The sequence below is a fragment of the Danio rerio genome, chromosome 4 (genome assembly GCF_049306965.1).
Source record: "Danio rerio strain Tuebingen ecotype United States chromosome 4, GRCz12tu, whole genome shotgun sequence".
NCBI classification, from domain to species: domain Eukaryota; kingdom Metazoa; phylum Chordata; class Actinopteri; order Cypriniformes; family Danionidae; genus Danio; species Danio rerio.
In genome coordinates, this window is record NC_133179.1 from 56,941,906 (window position 1) to 56,966,095 (window position 24,190).

Below are 24,190 nucleotides of genomic sequence, written 5' to 3' on the forward strand. Positions count from 1 at the left end.
AAGAATTCTGCCTGAGCGCACTGCCGCAGGCTCGGTTTGTCAGAAGTGGGATTCGAACCCACGCCTCCAGGGGAGACTGCGACCTGAACGCAGCGCCTTAGACCGCTCGGCCATCCTGACATGCAAGCTTGGCAGGAGCTGTCTCCTGGGAGCCACACCGCAGTACCGTGACATGGAATCTGGTGCTTCACAGCTTGCCCAGCTCCGGCTGTCCAGCTCATTGGCGCTGCAGGCAGCTAATCTGTGCTCGCCTCCTGGGGCTGCGCCTAGTTTCAATAGCCAACACTTGACAGCTGTCATTGCTTACGGCCACACCACCCTGAGGGGGCTATAGAGCAAACAGGAAGTGAGTTGGCAGCAGTAAGGAGAGAAAGGCTCTCCCCATTTTGTTTGTCTACCTTTTTGTTTATTGACCTTGAGTGTTTTTGTTTGTTTGTTTTCTTTTTGTCTTTAAAAACCACCTAACAGCAGCATTTTGCTGACTGAAGGGTGGTTATGTAGTGTGTTTTATTTTTAATCATGGACAGAATCCCCGGCAACGACATGGAAATGGAGGGACTTGCAAGAAAGGATAAAGAAAATGGGCTGGATAATAGACGGAGAGGTAAAGAAAATGGACTTGACAACAGACAAAGAGATAAATAAAATGAAGAGCCCGGCCAACGAAGAGGTGAGAAAGGTAAGGATAAGCAAGAGGTACAAAGAAGAGTATGCACAAAGGAAGCAACAGTAACTGTAGAAGTAGAAAATGTAAAAGATGCAAGAAGATTTGATATAACCAAAGCAGTCACGGAGCTGATTGGAGAAGGAAGAATGCTGGCGGTGAGACCCAAACAAACAAAGGGAGTATGAAGTAACAATGGAGACTGAAGATGACACCGAAATTTTAATAGACAATGGATTGACAATTAAAGGAGTGAAATCTGAAGTACGGAGGTTACAAAACAGAGACTATGTTGTTTCGTTCAAGCATCTGCCTGTTTACCTAGCAAATGAAGAAATTTTAAGCAAGCTAGAGAGACGGGGAGTTTTCCCCATATCTAAAATTAAAAGAAGATTGTATCCTGGCACAAACATAGAAGATGGAACAAGGTTTGTAAAAAACAGATTTCCGGAAGAGATGGTCTCCTTACCATACAGTACCAAAATCGAGACGTCGGAAGCGCCACAGCACTTTAGAGTCATGCACACCAATCAGGTAAAAACCTGTCGACTATGCATGAGCTCAGAAAATGTGATGAAGGAACGCCCAGAATTCAGGTGCTTCAAATGTGACGAAAGGGGACATTTCGCAAGGACCTGTGTGTGTGTGTGTGTCTGGGTTTCTGCGTCAGAGGGCGGGGCCTCAGGTTTGAAATCTCCAGGGTTTGCGCGTGCACGTGAATAACTTGCTTTCGTTCGTACGTCATGGCGAAACACCTAATGAATCGGTATCAAGGCTATAGATATAGATGAATCAACCGTTTTAAACACTGTATTCTTACAGATTTAAGCCTTAGCTGGATACTTTACTTCACTTAGAGCTGTGTTACACACTACATGGAGGGGAATTTTCAAAAACCCATAATATGGGCTCTTTAAGTAATTGTTGTAACTGTTACATTTGTTATGAATGTCAGCCAGATTAAGTTAATATGGTGTATATTTTTGTAGTGATTCTCTTCTGAAATGTCTGTGAAAGCAAAACACTGTCCTGTAAAATATTCAATTTGAATAGTATTAAGTGATAGTAAGAGTTTAATGATTTAATGCTGGATTTTTGGTTTTAACACATCATAATTTGCTTTCTCAATAAGTTAAGGTTAATAAATGAGTAGAAGGGAAATGTATTTAATCCTATATTGTTTGTATTTCTCATAAATATAATAACAAGTGTTAATGTTGATGTAATTTGGAAATGGTGGGAAAGAGAATGTTATTTATGTTATTATAATGATTAGCATCCTTTTTGCATTTATACCAGTAGGTATAGAAGGAGTAATGTGTTCTTTAATAATTCTTGTAATATTACTTGAGTATCTCAAAGTAAGAGCAATACTGTATTCTAAGTGTATTCAAGTGCATAAAGTATTGTTGTTGCTATAAGTGACACATTTGAATTTTATCTTATGGATATAAGTTTGGTTTTATTCTGGAACACTGTGTACAATGTGCTGGCTTGTGCCGGTCCAGATTCCCCTAGGTCTGGAGCCGGTAACAGGTGCAAAAATAGAATTGAGATTGAGACTTAGTGACTTCTTTTGTTAACAGTTGATTTCTCCTCACACTGAAGGCAGTTTCTTGTCTATTTTATGCTCTTGTTTGTCTTTCCTCATATGTTTGTTGTTAATGTTACACTTTCAAGAAGGAGGCAAAGTCCGTTCTTGTAGCAACACATTTATTTCTGTTAAAACACAGAGGAAAACATCGTTTGATTAAGGAGCACGCTAGATGTGTCTGCAATGCAGCTAACCATACACTGACTACTGCTTTTTATGCTGTGGGCACCTAAGAGTTATAAACAATAACCTGTCCTATAGTGCAATTGTTTAGTAAATACATGACACTGACATATTATTATTATTTAAATCACACTCAAAAAGGTTCCAAATCGAATCACAATTAATATCACAAAATAGACCTACATGTGTATTGTGATCACTTTCTTACAGCATAAAATAAGACATTAACAAATTAAACACATTTGTGCGTCACAACCTCCTTTAACTTGTATACAAATGAATAAAACAATACCTATAAACAACCACAAAATAACTATTTGTCACATTTCTCCATAACTCTTTCATACATAACTGTTTAATGCTGTATCAATGCACTTTTTAACCTCTATGAAATGTAATCTTACTTAATGAACTATATTTTAACTGAATTTTAATGTCTTAATGTAAAAACTCACAAAATCAATATAAATGAAAACCCTTTACTGCTAAATCTAACTGAAATTGTTCTTAACCGTATTTTCTGAATGTCTCTTTCAATGTAATGGCTAACAGTTAATGCTAAACAAGGTCTAATAATGCTATTTTATGATCACGCACATGTTTAAACTTACTGCACATCACTATACACAACCCTCTTAATAAAGATCACGAAAAGTTTAAACATGGTGTCTCATAGTATCAGTTAATCGCATGTTTACATTAGTTTCTCACTGCTCACATTGAAATCTATTAGTTTTTAACACTTCCGCCATTTTGGCACCATTAAATCACGGTCAAACTCAACTAATCTAATATCTCAGGACATAAATGCATCTCCATATGAACAATATATGTTTCAGTGTACCATTACAGTAAATAATATTATCTTACCTGTTAAAACACAGAGGAAAACATCGTTTGATTAAGGAGCACGCTAGATGTGTCTGCAATGCAGCTAACCATACACTGACTACTGCTTCCTCGTGATTCAGCTACCGACACATAGGAAGGAACGTGGGCGCCCTCTCCTGGTGAACCCGAGTTTTACAGGGATAAATATCACACTATACTTTTGTAATACACATGCATTGTTACAGAAGACTACATTATTCCTGGATTAGATGAAATTAAATAGTTAAACAAAAAAAGATGGGGGGTGACAGTTTCTATTACAGTTTCTTTTACTTAGGGCTACACTCTCCCCCACAACATTAAATGTCTCCTGACATTTCTTAGAACCATCAAAGCATCTCTTAAAACACCTCAGCCATCCAAGGCCTCCAGTAACCCCTAGTTTGCTCTACCTTAGACTCAATTACCTGGCATTTTCGTGGAATCAAAGATGGTTGACCCAGTGTATCATAACTCAGTACCACAGGCTGATGTCTCAGTCTCTGTGGGCGTTGCTTTACTGTCTGTTGCACTATTGGTGTCGAAGCTAAAAAGTCTGCCCCCGATTCATTGTGCTCAGGCCTGGCAAAACTCAAATCAGGTCTCTGAGTTTGTAGTGGCACATCCTCTTCGCTTTGTAGTGGCACATCCTCTTCGCGTTGTAGTGGCAAATCCTCTTCGCTTTGTAGTGGCACATCCTCTTCGCGTTGTAGTGGCAAATCCTCTTCATAGTGCTGAGGATTCTGCCGCTGTGACTGGACAGGTTTTGCAAGAGGATTCAGAAAACCCTTATTCTGTCGTGTTTGTCTGAGATGCCAATGATAGGTGCCGCCATATTCATCGTCGGAGGTGTCACTCTGTTCTGGTCGTTGCCGTTGACCTCTGATTCTTTCCTTTGCTGAATTCAGGCTGTGTTTCTGTGGCAGGAGTCTCTCTACTGAAGGCTGGTCAGGAGGTAAGTAGTCACAGGGCAGCAGGAGGTTTCTATGAACAACTTTATCACGTCCTTTCCCATTCTCTGGACTGATTACATAAACAGGGCTGTCTGCTGCTTTTCTCTCCTTCACCTTATACACCTGGTCTTCCCAGTAGGTCCTTATCTTACCAGGGCCTCCTCTGGGTGTGAGGTTCTTGAGGAGAACTCTGTCCCCTGGGTGAAGGTCTTGTCCCTGAACTTTCCTGTCATAGAGAACTTTTCCACGAGCCGCTCCCTTATTGGCGGTTTTGGCTGCAATCTGATATGCTTCTTGCATCCTCTTTTTCCAGTGACCCACATAGCCATCATACGTATCCTGAGACTCATCTTTACCAAGATTGAACAACAAGTCAATGGGTAAGCGAGGAGAACGTCCAAAGATTAGGTAATAAGGCGCATAACCTGTTGCCTCATTCTTTGTGCAGTTGTACGCGTGGATAACTTTAGCAAGCGACTCTTTCCAGTCCTCTTTCTCTTTTTCCTCTAGGGTACGCAGCATTGATAACAGGGTGCGGTTAAACCTTTCCACCTGCCCGTTACCCTGGGGATGGTATGGTGTCGTGTGTGAGCCCTGGATGCCAGAGAGTTTCTTTAAGCGGGCCATCAGCTGATTTTCAAACTCTTTGCCCATATCGTGATGTAATCTGCTTGGGAAACCGAACTTGAGTGCAAAGTCATTAAAGATCTTATCGGCTACTGTTTTGGCAGCTTTATTTCTCGTAGCATAGGCCTGTGCGAACCTTGTAAAGTGGTCCATGACCACCAATATATATTCGTAGCCATGCTTGCATTTATCCAAATGCAGGAAGTCTATGGACACTAGCTGGAATGGATAGGTGGTTTGAACTGGTATCAAAGGCGCACGGGTCTGTCTACTCGGCTTTTTCTTCTTGAGACACTCGCATACTCTTGTGACGAAATGTTCAACATCTTTACCCATCTGTGGCCAATAGAACCGCTCTCGAATAAGGTCCAGTGTTCTTTCGACCCCCAAGTGACCCATGTCTTGATGGAGTTCTTTGAAGACTAATGGCTGGTAAGCTTTAGGAAGGAGCAGTTGTTCTCGATGGGAAGTTCTACGGCGCAAGACTCCATCTTGGCCCATGTTGATTTTCAACCATTGCTTCAGCAGTATGGCCACTGTGGGATCCTCAGCTTTTACTTCAGCTCTATTTGGTCTCCTATTTTGCGACTTGTACCAGAGAACTCTTGATAGGATTTCATCCTCTCTCTGAGCTTTGCAGATTTGTTCTGAGGTAAGAGGTTGTTGACTGGTTTCTCCATCTCTCACTAGGCTCAAAGCACTAACCTGTATCAGTCCAATACCCTGGCAAGTGTCTCTTTTTTCAGCAACCACTCTTTCCATAGATGCACTTATTACATCCTGACTGGCCTCAGTCGTACAACTGAGCATGTATTCCTCTATATCCAAAGGCATACGTGACAACCCATCCGCGTCTGAGTTGTTCTTACCTGGCCGGTACCGGATAGTGAAGTTAAAGTCGGCCAACTCAGCCACCCATCTGTGTCCTGTCGCATTGAGTTTTGCAGAGGTGAGCACATATGTTAGTGGGTTGTTATCTGTATATACCACAAAAGATGGGGCATGATACAGATAATCCCGGAAACGTTCGCATATGGCCCACTTTAAAGCTAAAAACTCTAGCTTTCCAGAGTGCAGATGGTACCTCTTCTCTGCTGGACTCAAGGTGCGAGAGCCATAGGCGATCACTCTCATCTTTCCCTGTTGTCTTTGGTATAAAACCGCGCCCAGACCAACTTGGGATGCATCACAATGTAATACAAATGGCTCTGTAAACTCTGGGTATCCAAGGACAGGGGGTTGGATGAGCATCTCTACAAGCTGATTCAATACATCCTGGTGAGAGCTGGTCCACTGTATAGGCGTCTGTGATGGTAAGTGTCCTTTATTTTTCTTTTGTGTTCTACTGGGCTTTTTCATGGTCAGTTTTGGAGTGTGATTTTCTGTGTTTGGAACAGTGAGAAGGCTGTACAGTGGGTGGGCCACACGGGAAAAGTTGGGTATGAAAGATCTGTAGTAAGAGAGGAATCCAAGCATTTGACGTACCTCACCAACAGTGGTGGGATTCTTCTCTTTTAAAGACACCACAGGAGCTATTTCCGCAGGGTCCATTGTGTAACCCTCTCCTGTCACTAGTTTACCAAGAAATCTCACACTTGATTTGAACAGATCACATTTCTTTGGGGTCAGTTTAATGCCATGCTTCTTGTAACACTGGAGAACAAGTCGAATGTGCTCCAGGTGTTCCTCAAAGCTGTGACTGTGTACTAGATTATCATCAAGGTATGGGAGGCAAATTGTGTCTCTCAAATCAGCCAAACAATGCTCCATGCTCCTCTGGAACTCTGCTGGTGCTGAGCTCAGGCCAAAGGGTATGCGAACCCATTCAAAGAGTCCCCAGGGTGTGATGAATGCTGTAAGTGGGCGACTCTCCTCATCCAGATAACCCTGGTGGTACGCCTTACCCTGGTCTAAGACAGAGAACCATGAGCTTCCTCCCAAGACATCCAACATATCCTGAATCCTGGGGATTGGGTGGCGGTCAGGAACTGACTTGCGGTTGAGCTCCCTAAAGTCAACACAAAGGCGAAGAGTCCCATCTTTTTTTCGGACACACACCACAGGAGATGAATAAGGGGAGCGAGAATGCGTGATCCAACCTCTTCTCAATAAATCCTGCAAATACTCCTTAACTTCACTATGAAGTGGCTTTGGGACTGACATGTAGGTCTTTTGCACAGGACTGGTATCATGAAGAGTAATATGCATCTTGAGAGATGGTATACTACCCACATCCTCACTGTCATACGCAAAGGCCTCACATTCCTCCTGCAACATTCTTCTCACTGCCTCCTGCTGTTCCTTGGACAAATGACCAAGTTCAACAGGGGGGTCCCATGATGTTGGTCTTCTAGCTTGTTGACTGTTTAGCGGTGGTGTGCCCCCTATTCTACTTGACTTTATCTCTGCACTGTTCTTAATTTCTGCTGTTGTCTTGTCTCCTTCTGTTTGCACAGGTGCCATATATACGGCCTTGACAGGTTCCAGGTATCCAATCACACTATGACGATCCAGACAAATGTTGCGATCTGAAGTATTGGCCACAGATATTGGTATGTATGGTGTTCTCTTGTTTGGGATCTGTACCAATCCATTATTGCAGGTCAAACCTTCTGGTAGAGGATTAAGCACATCAGATGAAAAGAACATTTGTTGGCCTTGGGCTTGTGAACTCACATGTGCTCTTATGTAGACTGTGGTGACTTGATTGGCTGGTAAGAACACTTTTTTTCCACTGGTACGAACTACACCAGTTTCTGGCTCACCATTCTGCATCAACTGGACAACCTGACGAGCAGTTTCCACTGTTATTGCAAAAGCCTTACTCACTTTTTGTGCCAACTGCCGTTTCCCACCTTTAGTCTTTCCCTTGTTTCTGTTTATAATGGTCTCAATGACATTATAGCCAATTATAGGATCACTAGCTACTGCTGGGTCACTTGACACCAGTATTGGCACTTGTAAATCACTTATTGTGTCAGGGTCACCCTCTAATCTGAAACTAACTTCAATCCAGCCAATATATGGTATGGGAGTGTTATTGGCAGCAAGAACTGTTAGTGTTTCGTCTTCCAATAAGTCTGTAATTGGCCTGACAACAGTGTGAGGAAGGTGGTTTAGTCGCCAGGGCTCATTTACTATGCTGGACTGAGCTCCCGTGTCCCACAAGGCTGTTACTGGGCAATTGTCCATCACACAGTCCACTACACATCTGTTTCCCACAAGGCTTACCAACTGTGGATGGTACTGAGGTGGTATGTAGTTAACCACACTTTCTGCTAGTGGGGCACCAGCTGCTGTTTCTTCACGCTCTGTAGTTAGTTGGAGGACTGTGCTGTGTGGTGGTTTCTCATTTTGGGCCACTTGTTCTTGGACTACTGCTGGCCCCGTCCCAGTAGTCCCTGCCCGTTTCCCGATGTAGCTCTGCATCCCTGAGAGAAGTGCCCTTCTTGCCCACACTTAAAACAGTGCAAACAGTGCTCACCTGTCCCCTTTTCTCTGCATTTTTTGCAGCCTTTCATTCTTTGTTTTTGATCAAGTAGACGGGGGTTTGCTTCAATTACAGCCTGAAACATTTGTTTCATTTCCCTGCGGAGTTCTTCCAATATCTGCTGCGTACTCAGGGTGTCAGGCTTAGACTCATTACCCTTTACGACTTTTATCGCAGCTGTTGGGTTAGACTCCTTAGGTTTGACAGAGCTCTGAGCAGATGTGGACTTTGCCTGAGAGTCTGTGTCGAGCTCTTGCACTTTAGGAGTTTTACTAGCAATGGATCTTTTACGTTTTTCTTGTCTCTCACACTCGACTTTTGCTGCCTCATCCACTTTTTGTATAAGTTCCTCATCTGAAATGCTGATATCACTGAGAAAAGGCAACATCTGAAACTTCACTGCATCACTCAGCAGTCCAGTTTCTATTGAGCGGAGGAACTTTCGCTGGATGACAGCTCTGCTGTACTGCTCATCGGTATCCTCATTTTTTGCTTTCCATAAAAGCTTCTCCTTAAGCTCAATTGCACGAAATACAAAGTTCACAGCTGTTTCTTTGGGCTCTTGGGAGATGTTTAGGAGCTGATGGTAAAGTTCTGTGGAGCTATCAACACGATAGTGGCCTTTTAGGATGGTAAGAAGTGTATTGAAAGTCAGTCCCTGCTTAATTTCTAACATATCCCTTAAAGGCAGCCCTGGACTAACAGCCCTAATTACCGCTTCCACTACTTCAGCCTGGGTGTGTCCTTTTTCTATCCCCATCTCCATTTGGCGGACCAAGCTGAGATATGACAGTTTATCCTTTTGACCACTCTCTCCAATTTGGCCACAAATTCTAAATTCCCTTCGAAGTGTTACCTCAGGCAGCAGATGAGTTGGTTCTAAACGGCTCATGGGTGGAACATCTGTTGTCTTCTTAGTAGAGGAAGATAACCAGAAGCGTTTTTCTAGGACTTCAGCTGGGACAGTCTCTCCTACTGGGTCCCCTTGGTCTGGCTGACTACTCTTTTTATTGTGTTTTTCAATTACTAGCAGCAGGTCAGCACAGTACTGCTGAATTTGTTCGCTCTCTTCAGTTTCCTCCAGCGCATCTAATGCCCCTTCAGCCATTTTAATAAGTGCCCTTCGTGTCTGGCTGCGAGACTCTCCACCATCCAGGCCATCACATTTCAAATGCCTGCAGACGTCTATGAGAGACTCTTCTCCAAGCTGCCACAAAGCTGCACTTACTTGATCACGCAAGATCTGACTGGCATCCATTGTACTAAAGGTTCGTCTCGTGGGAAAGGAGGGAGGTTAGTGGTGCTGGTCACTCTATCGCCTCCTCCTGGCTGGCTCGCCAAAATATGTTACACTTTCAAGAAGGAGGCAAAGTCCGTTCTTGTAGCAACACATTTATTTCTGTTAAAACACAGAGGAAAACATCGTTTGATTAAGGAGCACGCTAGATGTGTCTGCAATGCAGCTAACCATACACTGACTACTGCTTTTTATGCTGTGGGCACCTAAGAGTTATAAACAATAACCTGTCCTATAGTGCAATTGTTTAGTAAATACATGACACTGACATATTATTATTATTTAAATCACACTCAAAAAGGTTCCAAATCGAATCACAATTAATATCACAAAATAGACCTACATGTGTATTGTGATCACTTTCTTACAGCATAAAATAAGACATTAACAAATTAAACACATTTGTGCGTCACAACCTCCTTTAACTTGTATACAAATGAATAAAACAATACCTATAAACAACCACAAAATAACTATTTGTCACATTTCTCCATAACTCTTTCATACATAACTGTTTAATGCTGTATCAATGCACTTTTTAACCTCTATGAAATGTAATCTTACTTAATGAACTATATTTTAACTGAATTTTAATGTCTTAATGTAAAAACTCACAAAATCAATATAAATGAAAACCCTTTACTGCTAAATCTAACTGAAATTGTTCTTAACCGTATTTTCTGAATGTCTCTTTCAATGTAATGGCTAACAGTTAATGCTAAACAAGGTCTAATAATGCTATTTTATGATCACGCACATGTTTAAACTTACTGCACATCACTATACACAACCCTCTTAATAAAGATCACGAAAAGTTTAAACATGGTGTCTCATAGTATCAGTTAATCGCATGTTTACATTAGTTTCTCACTGCTCACATTGAAATCTATTAGTTTTTAACACTTCCGCCATTTTGGCACCATTAAATCACGGTCAAACTCAACTAATCTAATATCTCAGGACATAAATGCATCTCCATATGAACAATATATGTTTCAGTGTACCATTACAGTAAATAATATTATCTTACCTGTTAAAACACAGAGGAAAACATCGTTTGATTAAGGAGCACGCTAGATGTGTCTGCAATGCAGCTAACCATACACTGACTACTGCTTCCTCGTGATTCAGCTACCGACACATAGGAAGGAACGTGGGCGCCCTCTCCTGGTGAACCCGAGTTTTACAGGGATAATTATCACACTATACTTTTGTAATACACATGCATTGTTACAGAAGACTACATTATTCCTGGATTAGATGAAATTAAATAGTTAAACAAAAAAAAGATGGGGGGTGACAGTTTCTATTACAGTTTCTTTTACTTAGGGCTACATTAATATGCCTGTTAACTGCAGATCTTCAGCAGGATTTATCTCAGTGTCACTTTAACACTCTGCAGACTGAACACATGAACATTCAGCAGTGTGAGAAGAACTCTGTATAATCTGCCAGATTAACACATTAACACTGTTGTTTGTTTTGTCCTCTACACAGGCTACAGTGCTGTAATCTCACTGCTGATAATTGTGAGACTTTTACTTCAGTTCTACAATCCTCAAACTATGTGCTGAGAGAGCTGGACCTGAGTAACAATGACCTGCAGGATTCAGGAGTGAAGAAGCTCTCTGATGGACTGAAGAGTCAACACTGTAAACTGGACACACTGAGGTACAATAATTCCACACATCAACATCATCTGTGCGCACGATGTACGCTCTCGCTTCTCTCTGCTCGCGCAAAACATTTGGGATTTTTGTCAGTCCTGGGGCGGGACTTGTTGTACTTGTTATCTCTAACGATATTGGCTAATCTTCCTTTCCGGAAGTTAGCCGGGATTGGACGCAGGTAAGCTAGTTTCCCCGTTAAATAAAAATATATAGGATATCTTATCATAATGTCACAATGTGAAACTAATAGACTTACTTTCTCAGTAATAATAGGTGGAGACTTACTTTCAATACTGAGATATTTCTTGTAATAATTAATCTCATAATAATGCCTATTCTTACCATCATGACCAAGTCATATAATGACATATCAAAATAATGAGATATTTCTGTAACAAACTTTATTACTTGGGAGAGAAAGAGAGAGTTATACTATGTGGCAAAAGATCTCTCCATTAAACAGAAATTGGGGGAAAATATACATGGGCTAATAAATCAGGACGAATAATTCAGACTTTAAATATGTGTTTTGAACCATTTGATGAAGTTTAGCACCTACATTTAAACTGAACTCAAGCCTAGCATGTTAAAATTTATAAAAATCTTTTTTTTTTCTTAGACTCATTGTCCTTGACTCATTTTCTCTGAAGAACAAGTCAGAATAAATTGGATGGACAATAGTATACAAAATAGGCTATACATGCATGCAGTGCATAAAGTACAAAGGTTTATAGTAAATATACTGCCATAAGTCTGTTATTCCACTTTACAGTTAAAGTCTGAATTATTAGCCCCCTGTTTATTTTTATCCTAATTTTTATTTAATGGAGAGAAGATTTTTTTCAACACATTTCTAATCATAATAGTGTTAATAACTCATTTCTAATAACTGATTTATTTTCTCTTTGTCATGATGACAGTAAATAATATTTGACTAGATATTCTTCAAGACACTAGTGTTCAGCTTAAAGTCACATTTAAAGGCTTCACTAGATTAATTAGGCAGGTTAGGGTAATTAGGCAGGTTATTGTATAATGATGGTTTGTTCTGTAGACTTTGGAAAAAAATAAATTGCTTCAAGAGGCTAATAATATGGACCTTAAAATGGGTTTTAAAAAATTAAAAACTGCTTTTATTCTAGCCGAAATAAAACAAGAAAAAAGTGGGCTAATAATTCTGACTTCAACTGCATACATGACCTTTAATAATATATAGATATTTATATATTTTCCACTGATCTATATTTCAAAAAATGTTAATAATTATAATAATATAATAATAATATACAAAGCTGCACTGCACATATAGTATGCATTGTATGGAAAGATCTTAAAAGCAAATAAACTCTTCTGAAGACAATTTTTCCTAGAAAGATCATCCCCAAGTGTCATAATGAGCTCTGCTGTTGGGGTTAATAATAAAGTAAAATATAACAAACCACACAAGTGCTGCACGGGACAAATCAAATGGGTTCAGAAAGTCATGTTACAAGAATGCAAGTCATTATTTTAGAAGATAAATTTTTATTATTTGACTGTTTCTCGAGATTGAATCTTCATAAAGTTCATAAAGTTCTCAGAAAGTTTCTTATGATTATGACTTGCAAATTGTATATATATTTAACGGCGTGATCTTTTTACCTGCGTCCAATCCCGGCTAACTTCCGGAAAGGCAGAGTAGCCGATAGCGTTAGAGATAACAAGTAAACCAAGTCAACCAAGTAATCTGCTTACGGTTCACTTCTCCTAGCGCGCAAACATCACCGTTGCGCTTGATTTATATTCACATTTTTATCTTTCTGAGTTTAGAGGTGACTGTGTGTTAGTGACGCCTATTTGGCAGACTAATGTGATGTTGTGTATGTTTGTGTGTGTTTCTGTGTGTGTGTGTGTGTGTGTGTGTGTGTGTGTGTGTGTGTGTGTGTGTGTGTGTGTGTGTGTGTGTGTGTGTGTGTGTGTGTGTGTGTTTTTAGGTTGTCTGGCTGTATGGTGACAGAGGAAGGCTGTGGTTTTCTGTCTTCAGCTCTGACTTCAAACCCCTCACACCTGAGAGAGCTGGATCTGAGCTACAATCATCCAGGAGATTCAGGAGTCAAGCTGCTCTCTGAACAACTGGAGGATCCAAACTACACACTGGACAAACTCAAGTATGTGGAGCAGCACTGCCTTTTTTATTGTGAATACAGATACTTTGATACTTCACTGCTCTTCTAGTGTCCAGATATTAATCAAACCTGTTAAATATGTCAGTGCACTGGGGCAGTTCTCACATTAACCGTGATATTATATCTCATATTAACACTGTACAGTTTCAGCATTGTAGTTGAGCAGTGAAACTTGTTCTCTACATTTCTGCTGAAGAACTGTACAGTATCAGGTCAGAGATGTGTGTGTACTGTTCTCCAAATACGTCCTGTGTATACTTTAACAGCAGGTTAAACTCTCCCTCATGAACTTCACAGACACAGAATGTCCTTTATCACACTTTAATAAGGGCGGAGTAAAACTATAAACAGGAAGAAAATAAACAATATAAATTTACATTCACAATGTGGACATAACAAAGATGTTTCTGGCAAATATCTCACATATCTTGTAATCTGGCTCTTTTCTGCTTATAAACTAACATGAACACAAAATATCAGGCAATAAAAGTGATCAGCAGACAGTGATGCTGGTTCTGATATAGTCCAGTGACAATCACATGTTGAACAAACTCAAATAAAGCAAATGACAAAAAACTCCTAAACTAATCCTTTATAACTGAAGTATTATGAACAATAAACAGAACACAAACCGACGAAGCTTCCAAAGGGCGAGGAGGACTGCAGATTGGTCTGGATTCAATGCTCTCCAACTTAGCAATGTTTGGAGATGATGAAGAGGCATTTGACAGAAGATGAAGATCTCCATCATATTTCAAGTCATTTAACACTGAATTCTGCTTTATTATTGTGCTGCGCTTTTGTCAATTGATCATTGAATGAATCCTTCAGTCTTTATATCTGTCTGTTTCTGTGTTTCCATTCTGTTTTCTGTTTCCACATCTGATCTAAAAGCTCTGTGTGTCATTCAGAAGCTGATTTGACAGCTCCACACACACTCATGTTGTTTTACTGCAGTTATTAATGCACTGAGATCAGCCAATCACAATCCAGCATTCAGCACACACTCCACATGTCTTATTGTGTGTATGTGTGTGTGTGTGTGTGTGTGTGTGTGTGTGTGTGTGTGTGCGCGTGTGTGTGCGTGTGTGTGTGTGTGTTTTAAGCTGATGTTTGTGTACTGACTGAATGTGAATCTGTGTGTGTTTACAGTCTAGATCATGGAGGAGAGACGAGGATTACAGCAGGACCACGCAAATGTAGGACTACACACACACACACTCTCTCTCTCAAACACACACACGCATGCACACACTCACACAATCAGACACACACACACACACGCTCCCTTCTGTCTCTCTCTCACACGCACACGCTCACACACAATCAGACATACACACTCACAAACACATGCACTCTCACACACATGCTCACGTGCACGCGCACACACACACACACACACACACACCCTCTCTCACACACACAGACACTCACTCTCACACACACCCTCTCTCTCACACGCACACACACAATCAGACATACACACACACACTCGCACACATGCATGCACCCTCTCTCACACACAGACACACACACTCACTCTCTCACACACACACTTCCTCTCTCTCTCACGCTCACACACACACACACAGCAGTGAACACATGCACACACACACACAGCAGTGAACACATGGACACACACACACACAACACACACGCCCGCTTGCACGCACACACACACACACACACACTCCCTCTGTCACACACACACACACACAAATGCGCATACACACTCTCTCTCTCACACACACACACACAGCTGTGGTTATACATGTGTGTGTTCTTGTGTTCAGATGTCTGTTTCCTCACTCTGGATCCAAACACAGCACACACTCAACTCATTCTGTCTGAAGAGAACAGAGAGGTGAAGAGTGTGAGAGAGAATCAGCCGTATCCTGATCATCCACACAGATTTGATGCATGGCCTCAGGTGTTGTGCAGAGAGAGTGTGTGTGGACGCTGTTACTGGGAGATTAACTGGAGTGGAGAAGAAGTGTGTATATCAGTGTCATATAAGAGCATCAGGAGGAAGGGAACAGGTGCTGAGGTTGTGTTTGGATATAATGCTCAGTCCTGGAGTTTGATCTGCTCTTCCTCCAGATTCTCATTCAGACACAATCACACACGCACTGATCTCCCAGTGAAGGCGCTCAGCAGGAGAATAGGAGTGTTTGTGGATCACAGTGCAGGAACTCTGATCTTCTACAACATCTATAGAGACACAATGAGCCTCATCCACTCAGTCCAGACCACATTCACTGAGCCGCTCTATCCTGGGTTTGAGCTTTATTATCCTGGATCATCAGTGAAACTGAGCTGAAGACTGATGAGAGATTTACCCAGAATCCTCTACAGGAGCAGTCAGCAGCAGTGTGTGTGTGTGTGCGTGTGTGTGTGCGTGTGTGTGCGTGAGTGTGTGCATGTGAAAGTGTCTGTATTTGTGCTCTCAAAAAAAAAAATTGTTGAATGAACATGATTTAATCGTGGCACCCTTTATGCATCTAATCCAATCAAGTAAACCTGAACTGCTTTGAACATGTTGTATGAACACAAAGCACATTTGTAGATAAAACATGGTTTCAATATGTCAGTGTTACGACTGAAGTTTATTTATTTATTTTTATTATTGCGGATTGTACTCCATTTTCTTTTGTCCCGCCTCCTTGCTGTTTTTCTGATGTCTTATAGGCTCCCACGCCGGCGTGATTCCCTGCTCTGATTGGCTGCTGGTCTACGAGGCCTGTATAAAAGGGAGCTTCCGGCAGGAATCGGGGAGCTCATTTCTGCTGCATTCGGTGTTTGGAGTGGAGCTCCTGGGTTTCCCTCACCCCTTCGGCCGACGACCAACAATAATCACCTTTGTATTGATGACCATCCTATGCTTGAATATTTATTGAGAGTTTGAGCGTGTAGGGGTGACCTGCCTATTTATTTGATTACTTTTGACTTTGTTTATATTAGGGAGTCAGGTAAGATTCTTGTATGTTTCTTTAAATAGTAATGGGTAATTTAGTGGATTTATTTTATAGATTCTTTTGTTTGTTATTTTGGCCTGTGGTCACCCTGACGAAATGCTTGTTTATATAAACCCTATTTTTCTATAATAAATATCTTCATATATACTCTCAATTGAGTGTGTGAGTTTGGTTGTCGACCGAAGGGAATCTTTTGCGATAAGTTTTGTTTAGTTTGGGAAATCCACCACCCCAACACATTTGTTTGTTCTTCGTTTATTATGCCCTTTTCGTTTCCCCTAGACTTGGGGCGTAATACGCACAAAGAGCCAGAACAAAAGAACAAAAGACAGCATGTCTTGAAGTGACCGCAAAAGAGGTTGTTTAACTCTATCTGTTGCTCTATACATTACGCCTCAAAGTTATATAATTTCATGATTCATTTCATTTAACTTTGTAATAGAAGCACAAAAACCAGCTAAGCCACAACAGCCTACAGCAAGATACATTTGTCCTCATTCAGTCTCAGAACAAGAAATGAACACAGAGTTGGCAAGACATTTCTGGGATTCGGACTCCGGATCTTCTGTTTACTAGACACCAAATGTGCCGCAAGCCTGCCTTTGAGTGAAGGTCTCGGACGTTAGATCGCCCCCTGGGGGCTAGCTGCAGTACAAGTAATAAAGCCCGCCTCCTCAGTGTTAATGAAGGAGACTTGAGGCCTAAAAAAAAAAAAAAAAATTCACTTGAAATTAAACTGTCCTGAAAGATGGTCTTGATCATTTAAGGCAGTTGTTATCATGCTGCTATAGGTGCAAATCTTAATTTTTGCAGTCAGTATGTTTTTTAACCAAGTAATTTGATGCTAAAAAAATGGGGCGTGTCATCATGATTGACATTTGTGATTGACAGCTTCTCTGAGCGGATCGTCGGCGCTTCAGGGGGAGATTGAAGCAGGATTAAAGATATAGCGAACTAATAATCATCGATTACTGTGTTATTTCACTGCGAAAATATGAGTTGTTCAGCAGTAAACTGTTCTAACCGGCCTTCAGGATCTGATGGATCACTGAGTTTTTTTAAATGTGAGCTAAGTTAAGGTAGGCTAATACCTGTATGTATTATTAGCGTTAGCTAAGATAACGCCTAGCATTAGACATGATGGGCCTCTGTATGTGCAAGCTACTAAATATTTTTATGGGTATACAATTATAATTCGGGAGATAAAACTGAAGTTATCCTGCTCTGATTAGTTAGAGCACTGTATACAGCAGTCTACTGTAACGGTAACATTAGTTGAACTTGATTTAAAATGGCAGAACCATTCCTGATATTTAACAATAGTGGCATGTTAATTTTATCTACCGAATTGTCTATTTTTGTCAATTGTCAAAAAATTGTATTGCTTTGAAACAACATTCTAAAACATATATAACAGGTAGAACTGTATATAGTGTATACTATTTCAAATGTATTTAACGTTAAAACTCATTAACTACCATGCACTGTTAAAAGCTTATCTTAACGTATGGAGACGTTAGTTATCCGTTTATTTATTTAGTAAAATGTATTTGTTTTAGCCTTCATAAAATACACATCCAAATAGCTGTAAATTCCCATTTGTAAGTAATTAAGACATTGTTTAAATCACATGATATTTATATATTTTTATTCACCTCTGCTTCTGAGAACTATATTTCCATACAAACTTTATTGATTCCTTTAAGTTTATAAAACGATGTCAAAAAAACAAAACATGAATATAAAATTGTCAAAGGCAGCTAAATGAAACTGTGATAGTAGCTGCATATGTTTTGTAGTTTTCCTTTAGGTAGGCATGATGCAGCAAGATTGAAACAATGGGTGGTGAACTTGAGACGCAACGGCTGGAAACCAACAACTTCATCCTGTCTTTGCAGTGCTCATTTTGAAGAGCATGCTTTCACCAAGGATTTGAAGGTAAAAAAAAAAATCTGCAGAATAATTGAGCTGTAGATTTTAAATCTTGCTGATTGTTAATTAAGCTGCCAATTTAGCTCAATTAACAAAATAAACAGCATATTTAAATGTCTAAAGATTATCTCAAGTAAGCATTTACAGTTTTTACAATGGATATGACAGTTTTTTTTAGTACATTTACCAAGTTTCTTAAACTCTTAACGCAGCAATATACCTAAAACACACAACTGACTAAACAGTTTATTTCATGCTCAAAATCACACATCATAAACTAAACCACAAAACTAATGTTCAAAATACAATAATAAACTAACACAACACTGCAAACTTGTTTTAAAATTATATAATTACTCAAAAGACTAAAACATGTTCTCGTCCAACAGGAAAATTTAATCATTCATAACACATTGACAAAAAATAAAATAAAATATCTAAATAAATAAATAAAACTATCATCTGCTGAAATTATGGAAACTGCATTGTTTTGTGTCAGGTCTGCCCCCTATGTTTGACCCCTCTTTACATTTTTGTTTTGCTGGGTTTAGTAAATGCGTGTATTTTCTTTTGCTCCTGAAATTCAATACAAAAAAATAAATGACCATATCAGAGTAGCTTTATAAAATGTACAGTTTATGTAAAAATAAATAAAACTTAAAAGACACAGAATTGCTGCAGTACAAACTTTATTTGCAAAAAGACATACAAGATGTACAAACAGAAAAAGCACCACAATAACAATAACAATAAAAAAGTAATCTTCTGCATTTGGTCACATGTTCTCATCCACATCACACCTGATATGTTCTCTGGCAAGGCATGGGATGAATTCTTTTGTTGTTCTTTTTCCACTCAAGTTCAGCCCAAAGAACATATTTATGATCATGAGTGTGGTTCCTTGATGGAAATATGCTGTGATTTAGGTATTTGCATAACTGCAACAACCTGTTTCTCATGGACGATGGAAGAAAATGCAGTCAATATATTTGTGTTTCAATACACAACATGAACAGCTATTCACTTTGACTTTAGCCTATAGAAGTTATGTTTAGAACATGTTATCTGTTCTGACATACAGTGTGAAGGTATTTGTAAATTTGACTGTAACATTACATTGCTTTGGTCTTGGTTGAGCTTGTTTGTAAAAGAAGTTCAAGCATTTGAAATTAGTGTTAACTGGATGCATTTTGTATCAAAGCAAAAAGATTATTTTTTTAGCCTACAAAGACGGATGTTGTGCTAATTGTGTTAAGAGTTTTGGAAACTTGTTAAATGTATTGAAAAAACTGTCACAGCGATTGTAGAGAACTAGAGTGCTTGTCAGATATATGAATATGTTTAATACACAGCTTAGTACTGGAATATGCACTTTATTTTAAATTCAATTAATGTTACATTTTAATCTGCTTTAATCTTAATCTGAATTTTAATCATTATTCTTACTGGATAATGGAAAGCATTTTGTCAGCATCCTTGTTGTCAATTTATTAAAGTATATGAATTTAATTATTCATATACTTTAATAATGCAGGCTAACATACTCAAAATAGTAGATTAGAAAAGAAAACTTTTCAGACTCATCTAGATTTGTGTTTATTGAAAGACGTCGATTTTTTTCTTTCCTCATTTTTGTTTTTTATTTTGTTTTTTCTTTAGGGGAATCAGCGTCTTAAAAGTACAGCAGTTCCAACTATATTCTCATTTCCTGGTCATCTGGTGAAATCCTCTTGTGTAGGGGTAAGACACAAGACTTTTGCGAATAAGAATTCTGAGGTAAGTGGCTCCTCTCTGTTGTTCAGCAAAGATGCAGGACACAGTAAAAAGGATTCTCCAGTTGACAAGTCTCTTAGCGTGCACTCAGCTGCTGATTACAGCAATGCCACCTTGACTGAACATGCTATTGGCAACTTCTCAGTTAGTAATGACCTATGTCAAGTTGACACTGCTGTAACGGTGGATATTAATGAGGATCATAGTTATGCAACTTTAAGCTCCACACATGAAACTCCTAATTTTATTAAAGAGGATCACAGCTACAACCTTGCGTCTCCGAGATCTTTAAAATGGAAAAATCAGGCCACTAACCAAATTCTACAAAAATACATGAAAAAGCTTAAAATTGAATCCCAAAAGTGTAGGCGTTTAAAAATCAAAATCTCCACCTTAAAGGATGTCGTCACAGAACTCAAGAAGAAGCTGTTGATATCCAATGAATGTGCTTCTTTGCTTGAGTCAATTGATGAAGTGCCAAAGCACATCTTGTTGAAAATACAGCAGGGGAATAAAACAGCAAAGTACTCAGAGGAGTTGAAGCAGTTTGCCACAACCTTGCATTTTTATTCCCCAAAGGCATATGATTACGTGCGTGACAATTTTCAGAAAGCGCTGCCACACAGTCACACCATTCGGAATTGGTACAGCAGCATATCAGCTGATCCTGGATTTACTGTGGCATCTTTCACAGCGCTGAAATGTCATGTAGAGGAGAATAAAGAGAGAGGAAAAGAAACAGTATGTGCCCTAATGATGGATGAAATGTATATTCACAAGATGACTGAATTTGCAGGGGACCAGTTTCATGGCTACGTGAACATTGGTACTGGAGAAATTGACAACACGTTGGCTACCCAGGCTTTGGTCCGCATGGTTGTGGCTGTAAATGAGTCATGGAAAATTCCCATAGCATACTTTCTCATCACAGGTATGGATGGATCAGAGAAGGCCAATGTCATTAGGGAGAGCCTTAGCAGACTTCATGAGGTTGGTGTCAAAGTCATCTCTCTTACATGTGATGCCCCCACGACCAACTTGGCTATGATAAGGGAACTTGGCGCTGACCTAAATATTAACAACATGAAGCCTTACTTCATGCATCCTGAGGACCCTACTCAGAAAGTACATGTGATCCTGGATGCATGCCACATGCTAAAGCTTCTTCGCAATGCCTTTGCATCTTCCCTTGAATTTGAGACAGAAGATGGAAATAAGATTAAGTGGAAGTACATTGAAGCCCTCAATGAACTCCAAGAAAAAGAAGGTCTGCGACTGGGAAACAAGCTGAAGATGGCTCATTTACAATGGCGAAAACAAAAAATGAAAGTCCATCTGGCAGCACAGCTCTTCAGCAGCAGTGTGGCAGATGCTATAGAGTTCTGTGAGCAAGGCTTGAAAATGGAGGAATTCAAAGGTTGTGCTGCAACTGTGCAGTTTTTGCGCACTGTAGATGCAGCTTTTGATGTACTGAACAGCAGAAATCCTCTTGGAAAAGGTTTCAAAGCCCCAATCAAAACAACAACTAAAGATCGGGTTGAGACCATTTCAAAGCAGGCAGAATCCATGCTTCGTGGGTTGAAGGTCCAGCAGTACAACAAGATGGTGCCACTTCACACCACCAAAAAGAAGACTGCCATATAGGGCTTCATTGCTAATGGCAGAAGTGCACTTAACATCTATCATGATCTTGTTGAAAGGCCCAATGCACCATGCAGATATCTTCTTACCTACAAATTAAGTCAGGACCACTTGGAGCTTTTCTTTGCTGCCATAAGAGGAAGAGGTGTTCACAATGATAATCCTAATGCCAGGCAGTTTAAAGGAGCATACAAATGCCTACTTGTAAGGCACCAAGTGAAAACAGGCACAGGGAACTGTTTGCTTCTAGACAACACTTACATGCTCAACTCAACACCTGCATCTGTAAATGTTGCCCGAAGACTGGAAGTACAGTTGGTGGAAGTGGACGTGCCCGAGAATGTTGCTGTTCCTGACCTCCCTCATGTATGCAGTCTTTCTGAATACAAAGAGGCAGCAATTCATTATATCACAGGATTTGTGGTGAAGAAGATGAAAGAGAAAATATCCTGCTTGCCATGCTCACAGGCATTAACAACTGATGGTGCTGCACATGAATTCATCCATCTAAAAAACAGAGGTGGTCTGCAGAAACCATCACCAGGCATGGTGTCTGTGTGTCTGACCACAGAGAAATGCATTCAGAGAAAGATCACAACAAGTGGAGGTCAGCTTCCCTGTGGACGTGGAATCACACTTGCTATTTCCAATGAGGTGTTAGCAAATTGTGCAGAGAGAGATCTTTTTCCACAACTCCACAGCCACATGTTTGCTACAAGCGTTGAAATGAATCATATTCATTTATTGGTTAAAATGGCATCCATTTGGTATAGCAAAGTCAGATTTAACCACTTTGCAAGAAGGGGAGCTGAAATAGCAAAAGATGGCAAAATTGTTCGCAGACAACTGACTAAATTGATTCATTTTTATGGTGAATAATTGGTTTATTTGTAGTCTTCTATTGTTCTCTTTGATGCTAATCATTCATGCCTCCTCTGTCTCCTCTGATCCTACTGAAGACCTGCTGCTGCTGCTGTTGATTTACAGTCCGCATAAACAGGACTGAATCATTCATAAAAGACACCTTTACTCCACTGATCCTCTTCAAGTTCTGTTGCTGCTGGTAATAATTTACAGTCCTCGTTAACCAGATTGATACATTCATAAAAGACGCCACTACTCCACTGATCCTCTTTAAGTTCTGCTGCTGCTTCTAATGATTTACAGTCCGCATAAACAGGACTGAATCATTCACAGAAGATGCCTCTACTGCACTGATCCACCTTAATTTTTCTATATTATTGTTTTTAAAATCTGTTCAGTCACAGAAAGCACTTGTTTGTAAATAGTTCTTCAGAAATTCAAATGAAATAGGTTTACTGTTAAAATATGTTCTCTCATTTATGGTTGTTAGTGTAGTACTATATGAAAATTGTTCTTATGACTATTTTGTTTTAAATGCAGTTTGCACTTCCAGTTCCAATTATATTATTGTTCTAGAATAAAAATATTGAAAATACCCCAAAAATAATATTCCTTTTATTTCAGGTTGAAAATGTTCATATTTATGTTTCTAAAAACGTTGTTTTGTTAATATTTTTGTATATAGTTACATTTTACATGTAGAAATCTTTTTTGTCTCGTCTGAGTTCGTCTTGTTTGTCTTGTCTGCACCTTGACGTGGTGAGTGGGCTTTCTACTAAGATGGGCCACTTTGTTGAAATTCTGTTTGGATCTGGTATGTGAAATATATTTTTGTCATTCCTACCTGATAGGCACATTGGGGATAACGAAGAGAGACGAAACAAAAATAAAGGTGAGTAAATTAATAAAGACACTTATATTGCCCTTTCTTAAGGTAATAAAGGAGCATATAAAACAGTTTGTATGAAAAATTTGCAGTAGACCAAAGCCACATATCTACTATGTAGACAGTGTTAGGAAAAAAATAATATATTCAAACCTGTCACTCTTTTCATTAAAAAAAGTTTTACTTTTTAATTAATTAATTTTAAAATCAAAAAAATTATGTTATGTTATTTTAATGTATGTTTTATGTTATGTTATTTTAATGTAATAATTTTAAATAAAATTATTAATATTTTATGTTAACTGTACTTTTTTATTTAACACAGATCACATTTAAAATTGTTTATTATCTTAATTTATAACCCCACTACCAGTACATATTAGAAATTAGTTTAACTTATTGCAACAGTGCACTTTGTGGCACTTTCAAGTTTTGGTACATGAGCTCTGCTATAAAATGTTTTTCATTAATGCTTTCCTTTGTATTTCCTATACAGAACCTACCCCAGATGTACAACCAGTGCTACATAGTGACAACATGGAGTCAGCACGTTTAGCACTCATCCACACTTCATGCAGTTCTGTCCATTAATTTTAAAGTACTGTC

General features: G+C 39.5%; 2 protein-coding genes and 1 non-coding gene across 5 annotated transcripts in view; 2 read left to right on the forward strand and 1 right to left on the reverse strand.

The window, feature by feature from the left end:
- Positions 1–24,190, forward strand: part of LOC137491103 (uncharacterized) — a 1,183,352-nt gene that overhangs the window by 775,459 nt on the left and 383,703 nt on the right. The gene's annotated exons all lie outside the window — the stretch shown is intronic.
- LOC137491081 (uncharacterized) overlaps positions 1–24,190 on the forward strand; it is a 131,854-nt gene that overhangs the window by 53,554 nt on the left and 54,110 nt on the right. The window lies entirely within an intron of this gene.
- trnal-cag (transfer RNA leucine (anticodon CAG)) lies at positions 38–120 on the reverse strand. Its single transcript has one exon. It is a non-coding gene; the product is annotated as a tRNA-Leu (tRNA).